Source organism: Misgurnus anguillicaudatus, chromosome 16, assembly GCF_027580225.2.
Source record: "Misgurnus anguillicaudatus chromosome 16, ASM2758022v2, whole genome shotgun sequence".
Taxonomy (NCBI): domain Eukaryota; kingdom Metazoa; phylum Chordata; class Actinopteri; order Cypriniformes; family Cobitidae; genus Misgurnus; species Misgurnus anguillicaudatus.
The window spans coordinates 1,197,360-1,206,996 of NC_073352.2; the positions used below are offsets into that span (position 1 = coordinate 1,197,360).

Below are 9,637 nucleotides of genomic sequence, written 5' to 3' on the forward strand. Positions count from 1 at the left end.
CAGGCATGAAAATGGTCAGGGGTGAAAAGGGTGCTCGAGGGGCGACGTGGCCTCTGATGGGGCCGGGAGGTGGGGGACTCTCCCAGAATAAATATTATGGCCTCATAAGGGGTAACTTAACTTGTTTATTCTTAAGGCATGTGATTGGCCAAGGACAAAAAATGAGGAAGGAACCCAACATCCCCCCATACCCCTGCACGCGCAGAAACAAAATGCACACCACATAACAAATGCAAAAAAATACATTATGACCATTATTTCAATTATTTAATTCTGACGGACAATATAGGTTGTAAATTTAAAATGTAAACATTTGACTAGTAGGTTATCCAAAACCATGTTTAATTAAATGGGTTAATACATGTGGAAAGCTGTAACAAGTAGCATTCCCTTACCATTTGACATCTGCAATAATTTTATTTTGCCATAATCTGACCATCAGTCACAAGGCCATACAATTTTAAGTTGGCCTTGGAATAGGGTGGACCTGAATGCCTACAGTACATGTATTTTAAAATTACTTAATTTTACAATATAGTACTGGTTAAATTAATTGCATTATGGTTTTTGAGTCATGAGTTGAATAATTTTCAGATAAGCAAAAAAGTGATGTTGGAAAATTAAATAAGAACAAATCAAGAAATTACAAACATATAAAATAGAAAAGAACAAATTTACAAATAAAGTAAGATCTAACAGTATTGATTAGGTAGAGAAACAGTATCAAATTAATACAGCACTGTTTTCATTCTATAAATTAAATATAATTGATCTTTTTAAAGCTATAAAAGTGATTTTCCTTTTGTCTTCTGTAGTCTGATTTACATAACGACTCAAACATAAGCTTTTCTTATAAGATGAACTGTCCCTTTAAGAACGGAGAAACACTGATCTTTACACTAGCTGCGTTTACATGGACATTTGTAATCCGTCTAAATGATCAATCGGAATAAAAATGCTCCATGTAAACACCTCAATCGGACTAAAAAGTGGCAATCTGATTAAAAATCTAATCCGCTTGTTAGGGGTGGTTTATACCTTTTGTAATCCGCTCAAAAGGACATGTATACACTTGACCGGATGGATAACTGAAACTGGGACGCTCTGCGCATGTGCCATCTTTTCTTTTTTTAATGGCGGTTGGTAAACCCACTGAAAGGCGCATTTCCGACACCTGCAGGACGGGAGTGTTGAGCATGTTCACATGTGCAATGACGTAGAATTGCCGTAATGACATGTGACGCAAATATTTGAGTTTGTTTTGTTGAAGGAAGTCACAAGAAGTGATTTGTCTTGTTAATCTTGTTCCTATTATCCTTCCAATTCCCCATAAAGTGATACAAGACAGCGTTGTCCGGTCAGTCCATGATTTATTCTCTGATCCACAAACGCGTGTGTTTGGACTCGCTCTCGCGAACGGTCTCTGCAGCACTGCGTGAAGTAAAATACGCTTTTTGGGCACACGTGAATGGGTGTTTTTGCTGCTGCTTTATAATCAGCTGAGGCACAAAGCAAATCTTGAAACAGCGTACAGGGTTCCTGCAGGTTTCACCAAGTCAAATTTAAGACTTTTTAAGACCTTTTTAAGACCATTATGAGTGAAATTTAAGACCAAAGCGGCACAATGATCTCAGAAATTCTCAAAACATTATAGTTTTTTTTTTTTTTGACAAATAAAATCCACTAATATGGGAAGATCAGTATGGTCAGCTGCTGATATGTGGCTTGTTAACATGTTTTACACTTTCTCCACCCATACGTTATATGCATAAATATGCGCTATACCGCCATCGCATTTATTCCCCTCTCTAATTACACAATAATGAAATGAAAAGGAAATTTACTATTAAAAGGCTGTTCGTGGTTTGTTGTGTGTTGCAAACAAGGCCGTTTCTAAATCCGAAGGCTGTAGCCTCCAGAGGTCGCATTTGTAGGCTGCATATGAAAACTGTGTAACACTAAAGTTGACTCATTGTTGATGGCGCGGGACTTGACGGCCTGACTGTTAAGTTAATTTTCAATAAAGCAGTGTTGATTTTTCGCTTCTGGGTCCTCTGTTTCAGAACCTTGCAAATGCTCTGGTAAGCCACGGGCTAGTTGGTTAAATTAACACAGAAAAGATTTTTGCTTATAAAAAACTGCATTTAAGGTTTGTTTCTCGCCAAACCTACAGTATACAGTCGGATCAAAACACCTGAAATATAGCTTATGGCATGAATTGCGTGGATTATAATAGCCTACATTTGTATCCTCTTTAAAAAATTATGATTAAAAACTGGATTTAAGAGACATTCAGTGACACGCAAAGTGCAGAACTTTTCTTTTTAGAGGCCCACCCATCAAATACATTCTTCCTCCGTCACTGATTAGTTCTACAGCATTTTAATTTACCATTTTATTTTTTTCGGACAACCTTTTCGGGAATAAATGGTGGTAAGAAATTTAAGACTTGGGTTAATTAAATTTAAGACGTAGGGTGAAAATCTGGCCATTTTTAAGACTTTTTATGGCCTTAAATTTAACTTTCTAAATTTCAGACTTTTTAAGACTTTTTAAGACCCCGCGGGAACCCTGGCGTAAAACTATATTTGTGCAATGTGCGCATGTCAAATGATCAAATCTGATGTAAATCTTGTGTCATATAAACACGCACATCAATCCGATCACATTATTAAGTGCTTGGTTTTTACATTCAAAAACATAAAAGCAATAAGTAATACGCTATTTTGTAACATGGATTAGTGGCTGTCTTGAGAAATGGTTCGTTTGAAGGGGCGGGCCACATTGAAGACCTGAACGTAAACACCCACTGCTATGATTGGACAGCTTCATTCCCCGTCATTACATGTAGGGAAATGTTTTAAAAGCATTAATGTGATAAAAATAACTGCCGAACACAAATATGTTTGAGCCACAAAAGATTCTGGGTGCTAAAGATTAGAGGTCGACCGATTTATCGGCCGGCCGATTAATTGGCCGATTTTTGGCATATTTTAAAAAATCGGCTTTGGCCGATTTTGCTGCAAAACTAGGCCGATTAATAGGCAGGCGCATCTGCGGGCACCTAAGCGCTGTTGTAGAACTCGTGACGCTGCCTCTTGCTGCAGGCAGCTCGCTCCCGTCTCGTGTGTGTGCAGCCATGCCTTGTTCACAAACAGCTTTACTAAATGATGGCGGATCGCGCGAATTAAGCAGCCAGTACAACAGCGCGACGGGCTTATGTCTCGCGGTGCACTGTCCGTGCAAAGATTAGGCTCATTTCATGTGATTAATAAGTGATGATGAGTTTTGTTTGCGTGACAGAGAGAGAAGAGCCGCGCGTGCACGCTTTCTGTCTCCCTGCTTTTATTACTCAAATCAAAACTGACTCAATGGCGAAAGGTCGGAAGACCAAATCATATCCACAAAGGAAATGTTTTTCGTGTTGTTACAGTAAGACTTTGTTTACAGTTTTGCGCTGCTCAGCCTGGATTAGAACACAGCGCGTCCGATTCGCGAACTGACTCCTTTGAACGGATTCGTTTGAATGAACGGTTGAAACAACAGATCTGTCCCAACACTAAACTCACAAGACGTCACTGTCAGCACAATCAGTCACTTATAGCGTCTCAGAAATGAGAATGTAAATGTGTTTAGAAAGATTTGCCCTAAATAACAGTCTCAACTAAAAACCATTTACTATGTTAACTTTATGATGAATAAATATTTTATCAGGTCTACCAAATAAGGATTTTATCCTACAAAGCAATAAAAGCCATGGTAAAAAACTGATCATAGATGATGACAGCAGAGTGTCAGGTAATATCTGTGTCTGATAAATGCATGGTGCAGAGGAGGTTGTAAAACTCTTTAGAAAGACCAGTCATATATTTTTAAATACTTTGACTTAAATAGTGACATTTTTGCATTTAAAATATCTGCTAATAATGATGAGAACATTTTGATTATTATGTACATATATACTTTGACTTAAATAGTGAAATTTTTGCATTTAAAATATCTGCTAATAATGATGAGAACATTTTGATTATTATGTACATATAGAAAATCGGCCAAACATATCGGCCATCGGCTGCCCCAATTTCTAAAAAATCGGCATCGGCATCGGCCAGAGAAAAAGCATATCGGTCGACCTCTACTAAAGATGATACACATAAATGACAATACGTATATTTAAGTAGAAACAAAACTCGACGTGACTAAATTACCGTATAAAACACAGTAAGCGTGCATCAGAATCTAAACTGCGGCTAATAAATCCTTTTCAATAACTTTGTATATTTCTATTGTGCTTGTGAGGTTGCTTTTACATTCACGTAATGTTAAATACCACAGTTATATGATAAAAAATAAGCTTTGTTGAGTGTTTGACCTTTCAAACACAATTCGCCTAAATTACCGTATACAACACAGTAAACGGGCATCAGAATCTAAACTGCGGCTGATAAATCCTTCCTTATAACTAACTTTGTATATTTCTACCTTTAAATTACAGTCGTATTGTTAAGTGTTGTACCTTTATTAATCGTTTAATGTTTTTAGTAGGGCTGTGTTGAAAAAATCGATTCACCGATTCTGAATCGATTTTCATGTTAATTCCTAAAGATCGATCCGTAACTCAGAGAATCGATTTAATAATTAATAACTTAAACTTGCCGCGTCATTGAATTTACGCATGCGCGCGAGGTGGAAAGACATTAAAACAACGAACATAGCGGTCAGGAACGTTAAGCAAGCGGTTGTTTTGAAAACTCTAGAAACGCTCAAAGCTGCGATCTACATGTAAAATAATCCACTCATAACAAATGAACGAGTTATTTGTGTAATTTTTATAATAAGTGCCATGCAGTGAATCCACCGCGGGTCAGGGACCCTGGTGAAAAAATAGTATGCTAAATATATTTAATTTTGATATACTTAAGTATACTTGCAGTCACACTAATGACCAGTATACTTAAAGTGTGCTATTAATTAGTTTATTTAAAGAGTGCTATTTTGGAACAACTAATTTTGTACTTAATATATTTTAGTTGTATATTAATTGTAACAAAGTACAACTTTAAGTGTATTTAGTGTACTTTTGTGTGCTAAAGTGGAACAACTATAAGTGTATTTAGTACAATTTAAGTACATGACTGTTTTTGTGCTAAATTCATGCTTGATAAGTGAATTTAGAGTGTGTTTTATTTATGTTAGGAGTACATTACAAATGTATTATGAGTGTCTTGCAAACATACAATCAGTATATCTTAAATAGACTGTTTGCGTACATTCTATATATTTTTGGCCAATCCAAAATTCTAAAAACTGCCCTGGTGAAAAATGAATATGCCAAGTACATTACATTTTGTATACTTTTACATACCTGCAGCTAGATTAGTAATGAGTATACTTCAAGTGCGTTAATAATTAGTTAACTTAAAGAGTGCTATTTTGGGAATAGATTACTTTAGCTGGTAACATAACCAAAATATTTTTTTCCAAATAAATAAAAGCTGATTAAAACAGTCAAAAACAATTCATTTTAAATATATTTAAAATATAGTTTTATTCACAGCATTCAAAGTGTACAGTATTTGCCTAAAAATTGAACAATTACTCATTGAAGAATGTCAAGATGATTGAGTTTACAACATCTTTCTCTCCCAAATCAACTTTAGTCTGGCAGGTTTTGGTTCAGCCTAAGGAAATCTGAAAAAGAGAGACAATAAGCTCAATTAAAAAGTGTTTAATATTAAAACATTACATTTATTTAAGACTTACTGTATTAAATCTATAGTTTACTGGCAGAGATTGTATAGCAGATATATTTTTACCTAAACTAGAGCTTGACTTAAATGTCATCATATATATTAAGGGGCGGTTTCCCGGACAGGAATTAGACTAGTCCTAGACTAAAATAAATGTAAGAGCTGTCCAAACTGAAAACAACTTGCTCTGACATCTTAAAATACATCAGTGCCCTTTGTTTTACATCGTAATGCACATAAGTACTGTTTTTAGTAAGGCATGTTTGTTAAAACTATCCTAATTAAACTAAGGTCTAGTCCTGGATAAAGCTAATCCCTGTCCGGGAAACCACCCCTAAGAGTTTTCATTATAATGACTTGCCTATATGGGCTGCAAAATCCTCCTTACATAAAATACTTTAGCTCCTAAAGAAAGATTTTATTGTATTAAATTTAAATGTAAAACTTGTCAGAAAGAAAATGCAACAAGCAGACAATTGGGTGGTTTCCTGTAAAGGGATTAGCTTAAAACAGGACTAGGCCTTAGTTTAATTAAGAAATATAACTAGTTTCAAAAAACATGCCTTAATAAAAACACCACCTGTGTGCATTTTGAGGCAAAACAAAGGACACTGGTGTATTTCAAGACATGTCAGTGCAAGTTGTTTTCAGTTTGGACAGCTCTTACATTTATTTTAGTCTAGGACTAGTCTAATCCCTGTCCGGGAAACCGCCTCAATATGTATATAACGTTATCTAAACTGAAGCTTGATTTACTACTACGAATGAATTATTATATCTTAAGAGTTTAAAATGACTTACCATTAGCTGCAAAGTCCTCCCTACAAATGTCTTTGAAAAACTTTAGCTTCTGAGGAAAGAATGCAGCATCATTAATACTAAATACAGTTAGGTAAAAGCCTTACAACCTCTAAATGGTTAACTTTCACGCTACATTAAAAAAAACAGATTTTCTGACGCTACCTTTTTTCATTAACATATACATACACACCAATACATATATTTAACAAAACAATCGGGTGTACTAATTCGATATAACAGGCTAACAGTGCTATCTTTCAAACCTTTAACATTAACTGTTAGCTAAGCTAAGCTAAGCTACACAGCAGCTTATCACTAATAGCGAGTTAGACACCGCTTTATTGACAACATTTCGCATTCGAAATATGATAGTCTACTGATAAACTTCAGAATGGTCAAACGATAATCAAATATAATTAATTTTAAGATATTTTAACGTACCTTGGGACTGAATCCGTCCGCCTTGAACGACTGGTAAATATCAAAATACGTGCGTCGTGACGTCATCACACACACGTCAGATGCATTATTCAAATCTTAGAATTCACTTTTCTCTGAAATGCATTTACGAAAACTGTTTAAGTTAATTAATGTGTACAGCTAAAAGCGGTATGCAATTGACTCAAAAACTACAAAAAAAACAAACACTCATATTCCCCTTACGAAAATGAATGGTTTTTTTTGTGGTAAAAGTTTAGTAACCATGTTTTTTTTTGGTGTATTGATTATTATTAGCAAAACCATGGTTATTTTGTGGTAAAACACAGTTAATTGGTTTATCCAATGCTTGACTATATTGAAGTTAAAGTGTACCTTATTATGTTAATACTATTACAAATGTATACATCTACAATATAAAATGTAACAGAACATACTGCTCTCTCGTAATTTTAAGCCCACGTTATTTCTCCATAAAATAATATACATTTGTACACCCCATATACTTTCAAAATGTGCTTAAAATATACTGTTTCTAAAGAATACTAAATAATGTATTTTAGAAATATACTGTCAGTGCATTATTATAATGATAACTTTAAGCATACCGATAAAGTATACCTAAAATACATTTTAAAATAAGTTTAAATTTAGTATACTTTAAAAATTGCACAAAACTTTAACTTTAAGTATATTTTTCTAAAGTATACTTTTAGAAAATATACTAAAGTATAATTATTTTGAAGTATGTTAAAAGTTTAATTGTAAAAAATACGCGCAAATATGTTGTAAGCATACTTTAAATATGTTTAAAGAAAGTACATTCCTTTGTAAGTATATTTGTAATGTACTATTGCAAAGTTAAATATACTTGAAATACAATAAAGTATATTTGTTTTTCACCAGGGGAAACTCTCTCTCTCTCTCTCTCCCTCCCTCTGTGCTCATGCACCCGGTCTCTGACAGGCAGAGGTTTCTTGAGCCGCGTGCAAAGGGTCGCCAAATAAAGAGTTCTTCTTACACATAATAATGCTAATAGTTGTAAAGTTTTCTGAACTTTAAGCAAGTTAAGACAAAACTCGCGTTTATATCAGTGACACGTCCGCTGCTGGAGCGATGTAGTTTGACGCCTAATTTGCTTATAGTACAAATATCTTTGATCAGAAAGACGAGAAAGACACTCAAATGTTAATGTGTAATAGAAATTAAAGAGCGTCAAAACCTTAAAACAGACTTCATCACATCATAGCACCCGTCATAATATCTATAAAGAGGTCCGTCTCTCATATACAGGTATTTATCCTGTCTGTAGGTTTGTGCATACATTTATACCTGTTCATTTTACATACTGCCTATTTTTAATGTAATGTATGCATAAATACAAAATACAATGCATACTATAGCTTCAATAGTCTATAATATTAATAACTCAATTAAAAACAAGATTCTGTCTAATCAAGACTTAATCTGTTGTTATCCTCTGGGCATTTTCACTTTAACATTATTAACTTTAAATTGTCCATATTTTAAAACTGTGGTGAGCAGTTAAAAGCTATAGTGAGTGGCAAATAACTGCACATTTTTATAATCCAAAAAACTGAAAAACATGTATACCATGAAATATACTAATAAAATGACTCATGTAATAGATTTTTGGTCATTCCATGCACCCCTATCTGGCACCATTTCGGGCTTTTTTCAAAAACACTTATCTAAATCTCGAAGATTGGATCAGATTGGATCGGATCGAATTGAATCGAATCGAACAATGATAATCGATTCAAGATCTTGAGAATCGGAATCGAATCGATTCTTGAAATTTGAATCGAAACCCAGCCCTAGTTTTTAGTAAATTAAAACAGTCAAACAAACGTGTTTAGACACGGATGTTACAACAGGACATATCAAGCGATCTCTTCTAACAAAGCAATAGTGAAACGCAGTAACTTAAATAAAGTAAAATGTCTTACTGTGTATTATACTGCTGTGTCATTGTTGTCAGATCCAATATAAGTGGTGCTTTTAATCACAGTCTCTCTGCAAATCCAGCATCAACTTCTTTACAAATTGTTGTCTACAAACCGGAAGGTTGGTGGTTCGATCCCCGGCTCCACCGGACCAAGTGTCGAGGTGTCCTTGAGCAAGACACCTAACCCCAGCTGCTCCCGATGAGCTGGCTGGCGCCTTGCATGGCTGACACCGCCATCGGTGTATGAATGAGTGTGTGAATGGGTGAATGTGAGGCTAATTGTAAAGCGCTTTGGATGGCCATAGGTCTGTTAAAAGCGCTATATAAATGCAGTCCATTTACCATTTACCATTTACAAATGAATCCGTGTACACAACGTTAACAAATGCTCCCCACACGAGCTGGAACTTCTTCAAAAGCAAACTTTATCCACGCATATTGCTAATGTTATGTTCCAAGCCTCCGAATTGAAGTATTTAGCTTCTGTGTTGTTCCCACGCGGTTCTTCCACAACCGAAAATGCGTTTCCATGGTATCATAACACAGTGTTTCCCAATCCTGGTCCTCGGGCACCCCCTCCCAGAAAGTTTTAGATGTCTCCTTATTTAAAACACCTGATTCGACTCATCAGCCTCCTTCTAAAATGGTAAACATGTATCCCTAACAAGCTGATGAGTTA

The 9,637-nt window shown here is 35.1% G+C and overlaps 1 long non-coding RNA gene across 1 annotated transcript; it reads right to left on the reverse strand.

Annotated features, from left to right (window-relative positions):
• Positions 1-5,522: 5,522 nt before the first annotated feature.
• Positions 5,523-7,894, reverse strand: LOC129436713 (uncharacterized). Its single transcript, XR_012357851.1, has 3 exons — positions 6,993-7,894; positions 6,552-6,600; positions 5,523-5,691 (listed from the first exon to the last, which is right to left on the reverse strand). It is a non-coding gene; the product is annotated as an uncharacterized lncRNA (long non-coding RNA).
• Positions 7,895-9,637: the final 1,743 nt, after the last annotated feature.